The 20563-nt window shown below is 44.2% G+C and overlaps 1 protein-coding gene and 1 non-coding gene across 3 annotated transcripts in view; one reads left to right on the forward strand and one right to left on the reverse strand.

Moving 5' to 3' along the window:
* Positions 1 to 20563, forward strand: part of PLCD1 (phospholipase C delta 1) — a 1599641-nt gene that overhangs the window by 778791 nt on the left and 800287 nt on the right. The gene's annotated exons all lie outside the window — the stretch shown is intronic.
* On the reverse strand, positions 7549 to 7679 carry LOC122799015. The gene has a single exon (XR_006364399.1). It is a non-coding gene; the product is annotated as a U8 small nucleolar RNA (small nucleolar RNA).

The raw sequence follows: 20563 nt of genomic DNA on the forward strand, positions 1-20563 counted from the left end.
GTATTTTGTCATTACCTAGTGTCAGACATCCTCAAATCATCACAGTGCTTTACCAGAGGATTACTAGTCATATGATGCATAGACTTGTATTATAATGGCAGCGATGTACATTGTTGCCCAACAAAGCCAGTTGGGAGGTGTGGCTACAGCCAGTTGAGTTATAGTCCAGAAAATTGTTGATATACTAGCTGGGGATCTACTGCTTCTATGGTATCTGTGTAACCTGAGATGTGATATCCTGGTGTGGCCATACTCGTCTGCTGTACATTTTTTGGCAGATTGTCCGGATGTTTGCTTAGAGGTTTTGTCCAGTCTGCATAAACATGTGTTTTTATGGCAAGTTATTTCAGTATAATTGAAGAATCATGTTACAAAATATTTACAGACATTACTGTGTCAGCCTAAATAACCTTCAGACAATTCTCACTACTACAAACCCCTCACCCTGCCAACTTTCTCAGTATGTCAGGGCAATATTTACCACACATGCTTACCATTGTCTCTTTGTTCCATATTTACTTCTGCCCTTGTTCAGACATGTTCCTGTCAGAGGTTTGGTGTTATGGGTGTGGGTACAGACTGTATTGTACTGTACAAGCATGTCCATTATATACAAAAGCAGACATAAAACAAGGAAAAAAGCCATCTGGACAATGACCACTGACAGCAGTACTAAGAAGCATGATTATTCACAAAAGCCCTAGCACCTCAGCTACACAGCCCTCAAGAAGTCCATTATATGTGTAGTATATTCCACATATCACTGTGACTTTCGGGAATGTTAGTGGCAGAGCAGTAGGTGTCACTGACATGCATAATCATTGGCACTGCAGTTATCTGCACATGGCCCTGTGATAGACAGCCTGTACCTAGGGCAGTACAAGATGACAGCCAGGAGAACATGCTGGCCAGCTTCTGACAGTATTGACCACACATGGACATAGCTCATTGACCCCTGCATATTGAGCACAGGCAACATGTTTTCATGTGTATTGGGACAGGCCTACCAATCTGTGTTATGCTGCTATTTCCCTACAAACATACATGTTACTGCATTTCTGTGGGTATATGGGGGGGGCACACCTGTCAACTGTAGACATTTGCAGAGACTGTGCTGATATTTGCTTTACATTTTGATTCCATTTACCATACTATTGTGCCCTGTCTTGGGGACTACAGGCATATTAGTAAGGAGCACAGGTGAGATTGTTATAGCATACATTTGCATATCAGACTTGTTACCCTTCAGAGCCTTACTGCAACTGAGAGACCTGCTGTACTATATCTGTGTGTGTCTATGGGGGGGGGGGGTGATTCAACATTGTGGCCATTTGTGGAGCTTTTCAAGACATTTCTCTCTGGTTTTCTACAGTTGACTTGCTGTGTGGGTCTGGGGGTGGGTATGGGACCCCACACTGACATCCATGTCTGTGAGCTATGACCCCCCCCCCCAATTAGTTGGCACCACACATATACTGCAGTGGGATTTGCAACCTTGGGTATTATAGCATAGTGTTGGGGGGCCAGTACTGGGCAGACATTTCCTCGTGTCCCACATAGCTGTCAGTTGTCTGCTGCTATCCCAGTAGTCCACCCCATTCCCTTGCATGCATGCAACAATACAATACAATACATATGCTAGCAGAACATACTGATACATTAATTTACTGTTAAGGCAACTGACTTACCTTGTGCCTGTGGCAGTTGTGTGTATGGAGCTTGAGGGCTGTCTGTCTATACATAGTATGTTACAGGTAGTGTGATGTATGTGTCATCCTTTTTTACTGTGGGTGCGAGTAGAAAGAGGTATCACATCTCTGGGTGCCTACAGTGTCAGTGTGTGTGTGCTATGCATTGCCTCTTTGACAAGGCCAGGCCATACTGGACACGCCTCCATCTGCCTACAGAGGCTGGCTCAGGTGGTTCCTCATCCAAGTCCCTCTGTGCCTGTGCGGACCTTGGCAATGGTGGGGGGGGGCTTGTGTGGCCCATCCCCATCCTGTTCTTGTTGCAGATGTTTCCGCAGGATCATATTGTGTAGCATGGCACATACTATGAATATGTGTGAATATGGGAGTGGAGAGTACCGCAAGGCTCCACCAGATATGTCCAGGCAGCAGAACCGTGACTTGAGCATCCCAAACACATGCTCTATAATGATCCTGGTTTGTGCGTGTGCCTCATTATGGCATTCTTGCATGGGTGTGTGTGCATTTCTGATGGGTATCATCATCATCCATGGCTCCAGTGCATAGCCAGCATCCCTCACCAGATGGCCATATGGGATGTCCCCCCTGGAAAATCCCTGATACAGCTGTGAGGAATGCTAGATGTGGGAGTCGTGATAGCTTCCAGGGTTCCCAGCACACACATTCATGATAATTCCCTGGGCATTGCACATGACCTGGCAGTTGATGGAGGGGAAGCCCTTGTGGTTTATGTAGACCCTACCCTGCTCACCAGGTGTTGCTTTGATGTGGATGTGCATGCATTCTATGGCACCCGGTACCTCTGGGTATTCAGCTACATGGTGGGAGAGGTGCATATTGCTGGTCAATTCCTCACGGGTGTTAGAGAAGTATATGTGGTCATGGGCATTTGGTAGCATGGTATCCAGGAACTAGTGGAGTACTCTGGATGCAGATGCCTGTGACATCTCATGATATCCCCAGTTGGTCTTTAGAAATTACCTGTAGCTTGTATTCTTAAGGCTACACATAACTTAGTATCCACTGGGATGGCTTCCCCTCTGTTCGTTCTGGATGTGAGGTGAGGCCGGCACAGCTCCGCAATTTGCTGAAGTATGTCCCTGTCCACCCTGTAGTGCTCTACTATCTCCAGGTCATGTAGCCCCTGGTAGGTTACCCTGGGTTTGAACACTCTTCTTCTCCTCCGCCTCCTGAATCTGGGGTGGTTGTCAGCATTGTCCCCCTCTCTGCCCTCAGCCTCTGGCATATACTGATGGCTCAAAGCAATGGCAGCCCCTAAATTTTTTTTGGTTAAAATTCCACCGCATGTATACACCAGTGGTGCAGAGTTTTTGGGACAAATCAAACTGTAACGTGTTTCTGTACTTTATACTGTGGTGCTACAGATGCTGCCTGTATGATTGGCTCACTATGATACATTCCAGCTGGCACCTATATTATTCATGGCTTTGATTTGACCACTGTGAGTGTTAGAGGCATTAATGGTAATTTGTGCATGATTGCCTTTAGTCTGCTGTTGGCTTTTTTTTAATTATTTTTTACTTACATCTCCTCCCACTTTCAGCTATGCAGCCACCTGCCAGCTGTATTATTATGTGTTTTGCCTGCCCATTGTAAGTTGTGAGGGTCCCATATTACTGATTTCTACTTCATATTTCTCCTTTATTGTGCTGTTGCCCTTTAATTTTTTTCATCTCCTCCCATTTTCAGCTATGCAGCCACCTGCCAGCTGTATTACTGTGTACTTTACCTGGTCCATTGTGAGTTGCAAGAGTCCCATATTAGTGATTTGTACTTCAGTTCTCCTTTATTGTGCTGTTTCCCTTTATTTATTTATTTTTTTACATCTTCCCCCATTTTCAGCTATGCAGCCACCTGCTGGCTGTATTAATAAGTGCTTTCAATGGCCTGTTGTGTGTTGACGTATCCCATATTTCTGTTTGTACTGCATTTCCCTTGTTCTGCAATTTCCTTATATTTTTCCTATGTCCTTCCTGTTTAATCCCCAGTGTGCCACCCAGACCTTTTTAGCTAGTGTAAACAGCAAGAAATGCCCCTCACCTGGCCATGAACACACTCCTCAGTTCATGGAATAAGAGTAAACAGCCTCAAACACACCCCCTCGCTTAGCTATGCTTAGCTGAGCAGAAACCAGCCAACTGAGCTCCAGTGTGCTTACAGCAAGCATGACACACACCCTTTTCATGTAACTTGCTCCTCCTGCCTACACAATTGTGTTAGAGCACCTACACAGTTAAGTTCAGTCTGACACTTTGAAGAAATTTGTGATTCAGTATAAGTCCCCTCATTAATATACCCCACCGCCTTAAGCCTAGTTACTGCACTACACACGAGCCTTCCCCCTTAGCAACCACTGTTCCCTGCTTTACTTTCTGGATGCCATTGAGTATAAAGGCAAACTGCAGAATTCCCTAATGTTCATGTTTTCACCCTTATTTTTAACTTTTCTGCTCCCTCCAACTAGCATACCACTTCCCATGCACTCAATGGCCGAGATCGGCCAACAAAAATAAAAGTTTAAATTTTTTTAAGTGATTTTGCATGCTAGTGGTCACATATTTGGTCACTGGCATGCATAACCATTCTAATACATGCTTTACTGGGCGCTGACATGCCTCCATTGTGTAATTTGCAGAAATGTATTCGGTTAGTAACCAAATACATTTTTGCACCTCCAGCATGGAGACCTGCCAACTTCCTGGATCGCTAGATCAGCTCATTTGCATGATTTTCATCAGCAAATGAGCTGATTAGCATCCAGCATGGCTTTCCATGCTGGGAACAGTGTAGGGCCGCTCGTGCATGTCAAAATGGCACGTATCTGGATTGCAAGGTGGCCATTTTCTGTGCAGGAGCAGCTACACTGTTCCTACATGGAAAATTTCCATTAATGAATCCTGGGGTCTGTCTTTACCTTTGAACCTTTCTACCCCATTCATTTTAGCTTTCTCTACCTTTCTTGCACTAGGAGGTTGAATGTTTTTCCTGAGACCCAACATGACATATATACAGTAAAACATGAAGGATGGAAAAGTGCACTGCGGATGGCATTGTTGCCTCATAGCAACAGGTTGTTTCATTTGAGTTTTTGCTGCTGTTCCTTCTCAGTGGAGTCTGCACATCCTCCTTGTGTTCATGTGGGTCTTTTATGGGTGCTTCTGTTTCCTTCTACATTACAAAGACATGCAATAGATAGAATGGACACTGTAAACTGAATATAGTTCTGAGTGTGCATGCATGTCATTAGTATGATAGAACAACCACAGCAGGGCTAACAACCCAGGGGTGTGAACCTTGGCCCTAGATGATTGTCACTGTTGAGGTGGCACCGTGACCGCATGTGCAAAAATGGTGAAAAGGGTTGTGGAAGGATGGATGTGAGAATCAAAATCTCTGCCATTATTCAAAGTTATGAATCTCTCCATCGACAACTTTATTCCCATTTCTGCACATGGTCTCATGGTGCCATTTCAACAGTTATAGTCATCTAGAGCTAAGGTTTACAGCAACAGGTGGCTAGACTGCTGTTGTTCTTCTTTCATCCGTTCACACTTATGCATACATAGACCTAGAGCCACTTTAGTGTCCATTCCAAATAATCCATGTCTTTGTAATGTGGAAGGAAACTGGAACACCCATGGAAAACACACAAAAATGCATGGAGGACAAGCATACTCCATATAGAAGGCTCCCCAGCCAAGAATAAAACAATAGTACCTCATCCTATGAGGACTTACATCTTGCTGCATTTAATGTACAATAGAAAATGACTCCTGGTGTCATCTGCTATCCTCCTCCAATCTTGTCTGGAAGTTTTAACATGATCACTATATGCTGCAGACATTACAATCTGTCAGTAATGGCAGACATTAGAGTTTCATATACCTTTCTACACATATTTTATGCTTGAATAAAAGGGGAGATTCGATGGATGAATGGATGGATAAAGAAGAACTAAATTTTCATATCTGGCATTACTGGCTGTAATGTTTTATAATCTGTGAAGGCTGGAATAACTAGCAGTCAAAGTCATAGAAGTTCTTGTAAATTCTGAAATAGGTAAGATTTGTCTGTGTTTGTGTGTGTCTGTTTGTTGGTGTCAGTGTGTGTATATATGTGTGGAGGGAAGATTTAAGGCTGACCTTGGTAACATGATGTATCAGACCTCAGCAGCAATTTTGGCAAAAACAGCAGGAAAGTGGCTGTTACCATTGGCTATGCTCTTTGTGTGATTCAGAAACCTGCAGGTTAGCTGCTAATGAAGTCTTTGTTCTTTGCAAGTAATGAGTCTTTGAATCTGTCGTTTCAGAGATTATGCTAAGAAGCTCTTTGTACTACAGCCTTGTAGCACACAAACAGACATATTTCAGATTCCTTACCATGGTCTTTGTGTTGATACTAGCTTAAAAGGTAAATCCTGAATCTAATCCTGAACTCAATGTCTTCATTCAAAACAATGACTCACAGTGAATTATTCACACTGATTGCAGCAGTTTTGTCTGCAGAAACATGAGGAAAAAATTTGTTTGTACAGTGGATCATGTAAAAGCACTTTCCACTATCATTTTCACTTACAACATGTAAAGAAATTGCAAAGCAGATATGAAGTTATTTCAGTCTGCCACTCTTTGAGCCCTCTTATCATGTCAGACATCTGGGATAACAAAATACAAATTTTACTATTAACCTAAATTTAAGCAGATTAATTTCAGGTGTAGCAGGTAGTCCTTAAAAAAATGTGACCTCCATCCCATTTACCACATATGGTTCAAATGACTATTAAAGCACTGACTGTCATGATTGGCCAATGCTAAATAAATAGTCATGTGAGAAACCTAGTGGCAAACAGAAACCAAAGTCTGTTCCCTAAGTAAAGTAACTGTATGCTACTGTATATCTTTGTCACAGTTCATGGCCAAAGGTTTGGCACTTGATTCAAATGGGTCTATATTATATATTTGAAGCTTCAAAATTTTGAACCTCATATGTTCGACAACATATGAGCAAAACCTGAACCTCGAATATATAATAAAAAAGTAAAAAAAAAAAAAAACCATACCTTAATGCTATGAGCAAGGGTCAAGCCCCCCTGCATTCCCCACACCCCCCTCCATAAATATACCAACTCCGAGACTGCAGTTCAGTGCAGAAAAGGGAAATTTCCCATTCTGCTCATACAGAGCCATTGCGTTTCACCTTCGAACTTTTCAAAGTTCGATCATATGGTGTCAGCCATATGACATTTGAATATTGAAGCATTCGTCAATTTAATTGGGACCCGATTCAAACACAAACAGTTTTTGTGGGTTTATCTGTATTCATCACAAATGAACATATGTCTATTTCTGATATTAGCAACCTCTCAACAGAAGCTACTTTAACAGATTGCCTCAGTATGAGGCTATGTATTACCACTATATGTGGAGGCAAATACAAATATATGTATGCATCCTTTTTTTCCACCCCGTGCCTGACTAAAGAAAGGTATTAATTTGCAATTAATTTTCCTGACTGGCTATGCATTGCTTTGGGAGGCTGGCTCTTAAAACACAAGTCTATTAATATAACAATTTTTGAAAGCATTACATCAAGATAATATGTACTGAAATTAGATCTAATTTTCTTAATATAACGATTTTTGAAAGTGTTATATCAATATAATAATAATAATGAAATCAGTGTGGATCTTTTGTAGGTCAAACACAAATTAGTACATTTAAACAAAAAAAAATCATGGCAAGCTAACAGAAACCAATATTCAATGAAAGAATGAGAGTCAGGCTGCTTTTGCTAACTGAAAAAAAAAACACAAATATGAATCAGATATGGTTAGTGTAGAGGTTGCTGTACTCCACAAACCAGAGTAATGTAATCACAACCTCATTATCCCAAATCATCATTTTCCATTTCTCCCAAAAGAAAAACAAAAAAGATTAACCTCACTGATAATAACAATATTAGGCTGGTAACGACCACAAGAGTCCTAACAAGTGCTTTTAACATGATGGAGAGAAGGCATTAACAGCAACAAACATTAAGCTAAGTATTCTGCAATAATCATTGATAAACTGCATGAAACTCTAAACTTTCTTCATATCTTCATCTAACTTATTTCTATTACTGCTCTAAAAAAGTTCCCATGTTACTTTGTCTTAGCATTTACATAAATTTCAGTTTTCCTTTCAGCTTTAGGTTTCTGCACACAAATTCAATTTTGAGGGTTTCTTACATTAGTAAGAAAATAAGTATAAAGTTGTTATTATCTGCTGCGCAAGTAAACTCCAAGCATCCTTTCCTAAGGCATTAGCAAAATTGATGAACAAGGACCGATCATGATATTTGCCAGTGTCCTGAGACAATACATCTAAACTGTATAGAATTTTGCAATATGCTATGATTTTTTACTCGTATTTTTGTTTTCTTCCTTGTAAAATTTTTGTCTTTCTGGAAAATCATTACTGATTGTCGTAAATAAATGATGACAAACATGAGTTAAATACTTCATATTATCCAGAACATGCATTCAAACACCAGCTTTCTAATTTTATAAGATCAGCATATAATATCTGTCTTTACCGTTCAACCTTTGTACCCATTCTTTTTAGCTTTCTCTACCTTTCTTGCACTAGGAAGTTGAATGTTTTTCCTGAGACCCAACATGACATATATACAGTAAAACATGAAGGATGGAAAAGTGCACTGCAGATGGCATTGTTGCCTCATTGCAACAGGTCGTTTCATTTCAGTTTTTGCTGCTGTTCCTTCTCAGTGGAGTCTGCACCTCCTCCTTGTGTTCATGTGGTCTTTTCTGGGTGCTTCTGTTTCCTCCTACATTACAAAGACATGCAATAGATAGAATGGACACTGTAAACTGAATATAGTTCTGAGTGTGCAAGCATATCATTAGTATGATAGAACAACCACAGCAGGGTAGCCACCCAGGAGTGTAAACCTTGGCTGTAGATGCTGTTCACTGTTGAAGGTGCACCCTGACCCCATGTGCAAAAATGTTGAAAGAGTTGTGGATGGATGGATATGAGAATCAAAATGTCTGTCATTATTCACAAGTTGTGAATCCCTCCATCCACAACTTTCTTCTCATTTTTGCACATGGTGTCAGGCTGCCATTTTAACAGTTATAGTCATCTAGAGGTAAGATTCGCAGCAAGATGTGGCTAGACTGCTGTTGTTGTTCTTTCATCCATTCACATGTATGCATACTCAGACCTAGAGCCACTTTAGAGTGTCCATTCCAAATAATCCATGTTTTTGTAATGTAGAAGGAGACTGGAACACCTACAGAAAACATACAAAAATGCATGGAGGACAAGCATACTCCATATAGAAGGCACCGCAGCCAAGAATCAAACAGCAAAACCTCATCCTATAAGTACCTACATCTTGCTGCATTTAATGAACAATAAAAAAATTACTCCTGGTGTCATCTGATGTCGTCTTCCAATATTTTCTGGAAGTTTTGACATGATAACTACATGCTGCAGAAATTTTAATCTGTCAGTAATGGCAGGCATTAGAGTTTCATATATTTTTCTACATATATTTCATGCTTGAAAAAAAAGGGGAGATTGGATGGATGGATGGATGGATGGATGGATGGATGGATGGATGGATGGATGGATGGATGGATGGATGGATGGATAAAGAAGAACTAAATTTTCATATCTGGCATTGACTGTAATGTTTTATAATCTGTGAAGGCTGGAATAAATAGCAATCACAGTCATAGAAGTTCTGTTAAATTGTGAGATAGGTAAAATTTATGTCTGTGTTTGAGTGTGTCTGTTTGTTGGTGTCAGTATTTGTATATATGTGTGGAGGGAAGATTTAAGGGTGACCTTGGTAATATGATGTATCAGACATCAGCATCGATTAAGGCAAAGACAGCAGGAAAGGGGCTTTTACCATTTGCTATGATCACTGTGTGATTCAGAAACATGTAGATTAGCTGTCAATGAAGTATTTTTTCTTTGTAAGTAATGGGTCTTTGAATCTCTCGTTTCAGAGATTCTGCTAAGAAGCTTTTTGTACTACAGCCTCCTAGCTCACAAACCAAAATGTTTCAGATTCCTTACCATGGTCTTTGTTTTGATACTAGCTTAAAAGGTAAATCCTGAATCTAATCCTAAACTCAATCTCTTCATTCAGAACAATGACTCACACTGAATTATTCCAGCTGATTGCAGCAGTTTTGTCTGCAGAAACATAAGGAAAACGTTTGTTTTTACAGTCGATCATGTAAATGCATTTTCTACTATCATTTTCACTTAGAAGATGTAAAAAAATTGCAAAGCAGATATGAAGTTAGTCTGCCACTCTTTGAGCCCTCATATCATGCCAGATATCTGGGATAACAAAATACAACTTTTACTATTAACCTAAATGTAAGCAGATTAATTCCAGGAGTGGCAGGTAGTCCTTAAACAATGTGACCTCCACCACATATATGACATATGGTTCAAATGACTATTAAAGCACTGACTGTCATGATTGGCCAGCTCTAAATAAATAGTTAAAATAGAAACCAAGTGGTGAACAGAAAACAAGCCCCTGGATTCTCAAAAGCTTGCACGGCATGCATGATTAGTGTAAGAGGAAATTTTGCCAATATGGTGGCTGAACGATCCACATATGTTCACGTTTGAATTGCGCAAGCACTCTAGCACTAGTGCTGTACGTTCCCAGCCCTCGTATGCAAATTACCCCATTTGCAGGTGAAAACCTTGCAAATGAGGTTAATCTGCCATCCAGGAAGCAGGAATCAGGGCATGCAGGACTAGCGTAATATGCAGAAATGTACTCGGTTAGTAACTGAGTACGGTACTGCAAACTCCAAAACAGAGCTATGACAGCACCAAATAAAGGCTGCATATCATTAAGGAAGTATGCCAATGGCCATGTAGAAGGCCATTAGCATTGCAAACAATGCAAAATGTACAAAATACAACTTTTATGATATGTCCGCTGATCACGGCTGTTGAAGTATAGGGCAGTAGTGCTCAAATGTGATCGGTGGGCTAATAAGAAAATAAACCTAAAAAAAAGCAGTCTAACTAAAATCAGTATTCTGTCATGCAAGTCAATGGCAGGCAAAAGACAATCTGGCCAGTGAATAGTGGTTGCTAAGGGGGGACGCACAGTGTGACACATGCAACTATGCATTAGGAGGCAATCCTATGCAAATGAGGGGAAGGATAGTGAATTCCCGGTTTTCCTCAGCATGTAAGGCAAGTCCCAACAGTGTAAGAGCATGAATAGCTGAGTGCAACAAGGAGGTAGGTGACATCATGTGTGGGAGTGTCAGGCATACTGTCAGCGGATTGGAGCTTTCTGGCTCGGGGTTGCATCCAGCTTAGCACAGCAAAGCCAGGGAGTGTGTCTAAACCTGCCCAGCACGTATGACAAAGTGTAAGCGGGTGTGCGCCATGCAATGGGATCAACAGGAAGATAAAGGAAGTGAACCTAGGAAATAGCAGCAGTGTGCACATTGGAGTACACCAATTGCACGGCTCACCCCCGGGATGAAACAGAAGGGCAATGGGAAGGGAAAGCAGCAGTAGGAAGATAATCAAGGGGTACTAGGTTCCCTGCCAGGTGAAACATATCGGAACCAGCCAATTACACAGGCAGCAGACCAGCACAGCCCAGAACTCCACTATAAACTATGCAAACACCTACCCCTCCAGTTTTTCCCACACCCTACACCACCGGTGTAAACAAGCGGGGAACTTTTAACACTCACAACAGCAAAATGTTAGGGGCTGCAATAGCTATCATACAACTTGTGGAAGAGGCTGAGGGTGGTGAGGATGGGAATGCTGCTGACCAACCCACAGTGAGGAGACGGTGAAAAGTACACAGACCCAGGGTAACCTACCAAGGGCTACATGAGCTGGGGATAGTGGAGCGCTATAGGGTGGGCAGGGACCTCCTACAGCAGATTGTTGAGCTGTGCCGGCCACGCCTGACAGACAGAAATAACAGAGGGGAACCTATCCCAGTGGAAACGAAGGTATGTGTAGGCCTAAGAATACTAGCTACAGGTACCTTCCAAAGGCCAACTGGGGATATGATGGGGCTCTCACAGGCATCGGCATCCAGGGTACTCCACCAGTTCCTGGATGCCATGGCAGCACATGTCGGTGAGCACATATATTTCCCTCTCACCCGTGAGGCGTTGGCCAGCAGTATGCGTGTCTTCCAGCAAACAGCGGAATACCCTGAGGTAGTGGGTGCAATTAACTGCACATACATATGCATCAAAGCACCAACTGGTGAGCAGGGTAGGGTCTAAATCCACCTCAAGGGCTTCCCCTCCATCAACTGCCAGGTTGTGTGCGATGCCCAGGGCATAATACTGAATGTGTGTGCTGGTTCCCTTGGAAGTTATCACGATTCCCACATCTGGCATCTGATGCAGCTGTACCATACATTTTCCAATGGGGACATCCCACATAGTCACCTAGTGGGGGATGCTGGATACACACTGGAGCTGTGGCTGATGACACCCATCAGAAATGCACACACACCAGAACAAGAATTCAATAATGAGGCACACGTACAAACAAGAATCATAACAGAGCATGTGTTTGGGATTCTCAAGTCACGGTTCGGTGCCTGGACACATCCGGTGGAGCCTTGCAGTACTCACCAACTACATGAACCCAAATCGTCCTTGTATGTGCCATGCTACACAATATGATCCTGTGGAAACAGCTTCAGCAGGAGCAGCAAGGGGCAAGGCCACATAGCCCCCCACCAATGCCAAGGCCTGTAAAGGCACAGAGTGGCTAGGAGGAGGAACAACCTGAACCTGCCCCAGTAGGCAGAAGGAGGCGTGCCCAGTATGCTCTGGCCCTGGCAAAGAGGCAATGCATAATACATACACTGACACTGGAGGGACCCAGGGAATAACATCTCTCTCTGACTCTCACATACAGTAAAAGGGATGCCAAAGATTACACTACCTGTGCCTAACCATGCGTAGCCAGTGTACTACGTGCATCCAACATAGGCAGCCCTGCAGCACCACCCTCAATACTGGGAGACCCACAAGATAAGGGACTCACACATGCCAGTCAGGAGGGTGGGGTCACATACCCAACAACAGTCACAGCCAGCAGGACAGGTGTAGACAAACACAAACAAATGCCGTACTGTGGCCTCTGAATGAGGGGTATGGGTAACCCCCACCCAGGCCTACATGGACAGACTACAGCAGGCCAGGTAGTGGGATGTCAGTTATGGTGGCTAGGAAGTCAGAAACTAATGTGCAGGCAATCAAAAGATAAGAACGGTAGTACACCGATATGGCTTAGCCAGCACAATAGATAAAACTACTGACTGAAATGGACTACAGGACATACCAGTACAGTCCTAGCGAATGTGTACAACTGTCAGGTGTGCCCCCCACCCCACATAGAAATATAGTAACAGTCCGGTGCGCCCCCCATCCTATGTAGAAACATAGAAATAGTCAGGTGTTCCCACAGCTATGCAGACATGTTGCAACAGTCAATGCCAAATGATCGGTGGACACCTTGCAGACACAGCATGTTACCTGTTGGTGTAAAACACAAAGTTCAGCTGTGCAGTACAAACCACCGGACATGATTCACACATGCAAAACAGACAGCCTTGCTGGGCATGCTCTCACACTTAAACACACGAAGGCCATGTATTCAAACACCAGTGGACCAGACACATCCAGCAGTTGCAATTGTTAGTGCAGACACATGTCAGTATGCACCACTCATGCTTTGCACACACAGTGGATAGGAATACAGACATATATGTAAGGACAACACACCATAATAAGCCAAAGGTAAATGGATATAGATGTGTGGAAGAGGTTGACCGTGACAAGGAGCCATCCACGCCTGTCCCACCCAGTACACAGCCAAAGGGCCTCAAACACATCAGGTGCAGATGTCACACACTGCAGTTACTAGCGACCAATACCTGTCAGCACCACAGACTATGTGGTCCACATGCCAGCTGTGCAACATGGCTGTAGAAGGACGTAGTCAGCAAGTTGCCCTATACAAGTACCTGTGACATATGACCCCATGTGTGGCAGCTTGTGGCATGTCACCCCTACATGAATGGTGTATGGGCCATGCACACACCGGCCACCCTATAGCAGTACCCTGACAAGCCTGCTGAGGTTATTGAATGTGAAATACACCTTTGGGAGAGTTGTAGGCCAGTAATCTCCATGGCGTGTCCCACAACTGCGTACTGCTGTAGTGTGATAGACTAGTTAGGTAGGAGTTCTAACCCCAGACATGGCAACTGTGTGTGTGAGTGTGTGTCACTGTTCGTGTGTGTGTGTCTCTCATTGACTGTGTAGAGCACAATGCCTTTTAGGCTATTCACACCCCATACTATTCACATACCCACCGTTGGCAAGGCTGCTGATGTCACCCACCTAGAAATACTCCCCTGGGAAAGCTGTAGCCCAGTTAGCGCATGCTGTAACTGCATACTCCTGTAGTGTGATAATGTAGTTAGATAGGAGGTCAAACCACAGACGTGGCAACTGTGCATGTGTGAGTCTATGTGTGCATAAGTGTGCGTGTCTGTCTGTCACTGACTGTGTAGAGAGCAATGCTTTGTAGGCTACTCACACTCCTTACTAGTCAAATACCTACCTTTGGCAAGGCTGCTAATGTCACGCACCCTGGAATACACCTCTGGGATGATCGTAACTCAGTAATCTCTGTAGCATGTCCCATAACATTGTATGGCCATAGTGTGATTAAGGAGTTAGTTGGGAGTTCTAACCCCCGACCTACCAACTATGTGTGTGTATGCGAGCATGTCTGACTGTTTAGAGAGCACTGCTTTTAGGGTACTCACACCCCTTCCATTTCACATACCCAGCTTTGGCAAGGCTGCTGATGTCACCCACTTAGAAATACACCCCAGGAAGGCTGTAGCCCAGTAAACTCTGTAGCGTATCCTGTAACTGCGTACTGCTGTAGTGTGATAAACTAGTTAGGAGTTCCAACCCCAAACAAGGTAACTGCATGTGTGAGTGTGTGTCTGTGTTGGTGTGCATGTCAGACTGTGTAGAGAGCAATACTTTTTAGGCTACTCATACCCCTTACAAGTCAAATACCCACCTTTGGCAAGGCTGCTGATGTCATGCACCTTGAAATACACCTCTGGGACGATTGTAGACCAGTAATCTCTGTAGCATGTCCCGTAACATTGTATGGCTATAGTGTGATTAAGGAGTTAGTTGGGAGCTTTAACCCCCAACCTGCCAACTGTGCGTGTATGCATGCATGTCTAATTGTGTAGCAAGTGATGCTTTTAGGATACTCACACCCGTTACATTTCACATACCCAACTTTGGCAAGGCTGCTGATGTCACCCACCTAGAAATACACCCCTGGGAAGGCTGTAGCCCAGTAAACTCTGTAGCGCATCCCGTAACTGCGTACCGCTGCAGTGTGCTAAACTAGTTAGGTAGGAGTTTCAACCCCAAACCTGGCAACTGCGTGAGTGTGTGTCTGTGTGCATGTCTGACTGTGTAGAGAGCAATGCTTTTTAGGCTACTCACACCCCTTACAAGTCAAATACTCACCTTTGGCAAGGCTGCTGATGTCATGCACCTTGAAATACACCTCGGGAACAGTCATAGCCCAATAATCTCCATAACATGTCCCATAACATCGTATGGCCATAGTGTGATTAAGGAGTTAGTTGGGAGTTCTAACCCTTGACCTGCCAACTGTATGTGTATGCGTGCATGTCTGACTATGTAGAGAGTAATGCTTTTAGGGTACTCACACCCCTTACATTTCACATACCCAACTTTGGCAAGGCTGTTGATGTCACCCACCTAGAAATACACTACTGGGAAGGCTGTAGCCCAGTAAACTCTGTAGCACATCCTGTAACTGCGTACTGCTGTAGTGTGATAAACTAGTTAGGTAGGAGTTTCAACCCCAAACCTGGCAACTGTGTGTGTCAGTGTTTGTGTGCATGTCTGTGTAGAGAGCAATGCTTTTTAGGCTACTCACATCCCTTACAAGTCAAATACCCATATTTGGCAAGGCTGCTGATGTCACGCACCGTGGAATACACCTCTGGGATGATCGTAGCCCAGTAATCTCCATAGCACATCCCGTAACATCTTATGGCCATAGTGTAATTAAGGAGTTAGTTGGGAATTCTAACCCCTAACCTGCCAACTGTGTGTGTATGCATGCATGTCTGACTGTGTAGAGAGCAATGCTTTTAGGGTACTCACACTCCTTATATTTCACATACCCAACTTTGGTAAGGCTGCTGATGTCACCTACCTAGAAATACACCCCTGGGAAGGTTGTAGCCCAGTAAACTCTGTAGTACATCCCGTAACTGCGTACCGCTGTAATGTGATAAACTAGTTAAGTAGGAGTGCCAACCCCAAACCTGGCAACTGTGTGTGTGAGTGTGTATCTGTGTTTGTGTGCATGTCTGACTGTGTAGAGAGCAATGCTTTTACATTTCACATACCCAACTTTGGCAAGGCTGCTGATGTCACCCACCTAGAAATACACGCCTGGAAAGGTTGTAGACCAGTAATCACCGTAGCACATCCTGTAACTGCATACTGCTGTGTTGTGAATTAGAAGCGTGATAGGGTTCCATCCCCACACATGGTAGTTTTGGATGTATTCTGTGTTTTACAGTCTGTGTATGGAGCAATGCATTTTAGGCTAGTCTCTTGCAGTCATTTCAAATGCCCTACTTTGGCAATCCTGCTGATGTCAGTCATTGTGAAATACACTTTTGGGCAAGGATTACTCCAGTAATATCCGTGGCACGTACTATAACTATGTAGTGCTGTAGTGTAATACACTAGTTAGGTAGGAGTTCTATTCCCAAACATGATAGGTGTGTGTGTGTGTGTGTGTGTGTGTGTGTGTGTGTGTGTGTGTGTGTGTGCGCGCGCGTGTGTGTGTGTGTGTGTGTGTGTGTGTGTGTGTGTTTGTAACCCATATCCTGTGTAGAGGTGAGTGTGACAACTGTGGCCACTGTGGAGTGGGGTTTGCATATATCTTATATGGTGGCCATACTATATATCACAATGTCCACCGTACAGTGATAACACATGTGATATGACTGAGAGGCCAGGGTGCAGAGCCATACCCAAACATGTGACATCAAGGCCAGGCAATCACAGTTAGCAACCCCAGTATTACCCACAGCACACTCTCATCCCATGTGTCATGCACACACACATGCCTAGGTAATAGCCAATATGTGGGTAGTACACTGCATACTGGCCACTGATAGTAACTATGGAGTGACAGAGGTGGGCCACAGAGGGCATGACACCCAGTCCATCTGTCCAATATGCACATAAGTGCAGACAGTGCACCTCCCCCATGTTCCCCAATGGACACCTGCATCACCTGTGGTGCCATCACATGTGACCCACAATGGACATACCATGCCTGACAACATGCCTGTATGGACAGTTGCCACTGATGCCAAGGAATACTGATAGCAAGTAGTCCATGTAGATGCAGGGTAAAGCTGCTGGCCATTACCAGCTCCTGCCACAGGTGGGCAGGACTTGCACATCTGATGATAATCTGTGTTCACAACATAGGCCGGGCACCCCAGGTACAGTTCCACATGTCACTGTGCATACATGTGGGAGGTGTGCACATCCCAGATGCCGTCCATGTCATGGACAAAGGAACACAGACATAGCAAGCGATTCACAGCATTGCCCACACACAGTAGTCACCCAGGTGACCGGATGGGGGATACAGTACCTGCCTGTGTGGGAAAATGCAGACAGTACATCCCTGAGCCAAAATGCAGACCATCATCATGTGGTCTGATGCCAAGGTACACCCATCGCTTAGCCCTGGACAGCCGTCTGGTGCAGTCAAACACCATGCACCTGTGCAGACATGAAACCATGCATGTCAGTACTGGCACCCTGTGTGTTTGTGTGTGTGTTGCATGCTGCAGGTGCTCACATCCACACTCCCTACAACCCCCATGGGCATACTTCAGCATGCTATCTGATGTCAGACACCTTCCCATACCCTTCACCCGTACAGCCCCCGTATGACCCATGTAGTGCATGGGATACCTGCACAGTGATGTGATGTGGCAGTCCCACAACTGATGAGTTGTACACCTGGACCTGCCACGTGTGTCAATGTGTGTGTGTCCTTGTGAAGTGTATGACTGTGTTGACACTGGCACCTGTTCATGCTGACAGGCACGTGTATGTCACCTACCATACAGCTACTGTATCCCTATTGCAGATGTCACTCACCATCACATATATGTTCTGAGTGCTGCACAACAGATAACACGTGGCACATCTAATAATTGCAGTGAACTGTGCTAGCACTACATAGTTGTCAGGGGTTTGATACCATGTCCTGCTAGGTGTGTGACACAAACATGCTTCAGTTTTACCCCCTCTGAGACATATTTGTCTCTGTCTGCATCCCCCACCCCCTCTCAGGTGGACGTGGAGACCTAAACCTGCTTTGCTTAGGCAGCAGCATGTGTAATGTAAGTAATGCTCATGATCAGCTGATGGCCTCTGCACAAATCACAGCCCTCCCATAGCTGATTGCATGTGGAACATCCGTGGTAACATTCCCATAGCCAATTGTATGGAAACACACTCCAATACCTAGGAACATCATGATGGTGTTGGCCCTTTTCACCCACTGTGAGCAGGAACTAGATCTGTTGTGTGGCAAACAGTATCGTAGATGGATTGCGGTGTACCTCTAACAACATACACTGTGGAAACAGTGCAACAAACAGGAAGTGGATGTGCCTGACCTGACTACAGACTGTAAGTGCCACTATACTGCATTTGGAGTAATGTTGCTTTAACAGTGTTTGTGTCGATATGGCTGTTGTACATGTCTCAATACCTGCCATGTCAGTTCCATGTTTATGGGGAATCTCCATATGCAGGGTCATCTGCAGCCTGGGCAGTGTTGTGTCCATGGTTGCATGTGACACCCATGGAGCATCTAGCTGTCGACTGCTGAAGGTAGTGTGAGGATTGCAGTCAGTAGATGGAGAAAGCTGTGGTAGTCACAGACGTCATATCCCTCAAAGGACATATGTTGCAACAACCCTGTAATAACAGTAAATGTATGTGGTTATCACACCAACATGTCAATATTGGCCCTGTGTATGTGCTCCCAGCCACACCTCTGTCAACTTTTGTACATATGTTGTGCATGAAGTGGTGCATATGTGCTGTACACCATACTTTGTGGCATCATATCTGAGAACAAGCCACTGATATATCTGACTGCTACATATGTTATGTACAGTAGAGGTTACATTACATGACATTACCTGCACATTCTGTGGATGTTCGTGCAATACTGAGGTCTGTGTACCTATGGTGAATGTCGACAGTGTGTGTGGTGTTGATATGTACCTTAACCTGTGTACAAGCTTTGGTAGATGACATTGTTCTAGTTCCCCTACTATCAGATGTTACATGCTGCCCCACTGTATGGTACTGTAGTGGCATACATGTTTGTAGGGCCATAAACACACATGTCCCATACCACAGACAGCCACCAGACCAAACTGTCTAGCAGGCCAGTATATGTAGGGTCAATCTGTGAGTGGCACATATGAGGATGGTGTAGAACACATAGTCCATATACTGTAATACCATGCTAGATAACCATATGTGGCTGTGGCTGTGTTCACATTGGTTGTGGATATGCACTGTCACACAGGTGTATCTTACCCTGTGCTGTGACATGCCTGTTGAGCCTGCTTTGTATGCAGGTACATGTGCATTACCCTTTGGGAGATGTAGGCCTTTGCTGAGCCAGCCTGCCTGCATCCTGTATAGTGCATTCTGACATGCCTAGCAGCTGAGTGTACCTACCCAGTGGGATGTCATGTGCAGATACTAGCCAGATGTCCCACTGCCGGCCCTCCCCTAACAGTCATGTATGTCAGACAGGGCAGTGGGATGCAGTGCAGATGTATGTCAATACCTATTTTGTAGTATGTGGCCCTGGCACCCCTGTACCAGCAGTCATACCATTACAGGCCAGGCAGGGATGTGTGAATGCATGACCTATGGTGGACATCATATACCGGTCGTTATGTGTTATACCCATCTACATGGCCGTCCACATCCATATTGTCAGGCATGGTACACATGTGTAACACTAAGGGCTTATGTGTATACCTCTGGACTGTACAGACTGTGTCAGACCCTCCACATATATTGGCCAATATCTCTGCTGCAGTCCACAGCGGCATTACGTGCTAGCAGCGGCACTGTACACTGATGTTCTTTGGATCCCTTTCAGTAACCAATGGCACACATGTTATAAGCAGATGTGACCTCCGACACACACCATGTCTGTGAAGACAATCCCAATGACAGTAGCAATAGTCTACTAGTATACCTGCTATACATACCTGACATCCCCTGCAACTATGACATTGGGAACATATGGGCTGGGGTTGGCCTACACTTCATTTCCAGGACATATGGTGGGAATATATGTGCATATACCTATCCAGATAGCCAGATATACATGATTACACATGTGTAATACACCCAATTAACACTGTCATGGCAACCAGCTACTATAGGTTCCCACATCATACGTGTGTTGTCCCATTACATCTCCCATGTGATGGGCATCCGTCCTGTGTGTGGGCAGCTGTGCTACCGACAGCATGTCACAATACCCCTTACAGGTGAACCGGCACACTCAGGGAAGCCACATATTTGTAGGAGGATCAGGAAGTACAGACAGACTGCGAGTAGAGTTGTGTTATGC

Source organism: Protopterus annectens, chromosome 3.part1 (genome assembly GCF_019279795.1).
Source record: "Protopterus annectens isolate FY-2018-M chromosome 3.part1, PAN1.0, whole genome shotgun sequence".
Taxonomy (NCBI): domain Eukaryota; kingdom Metazoa; phylum Chordata; order Ceratodontiformes; family Protopteridae; genus Protopterus; species Protopterus annectens.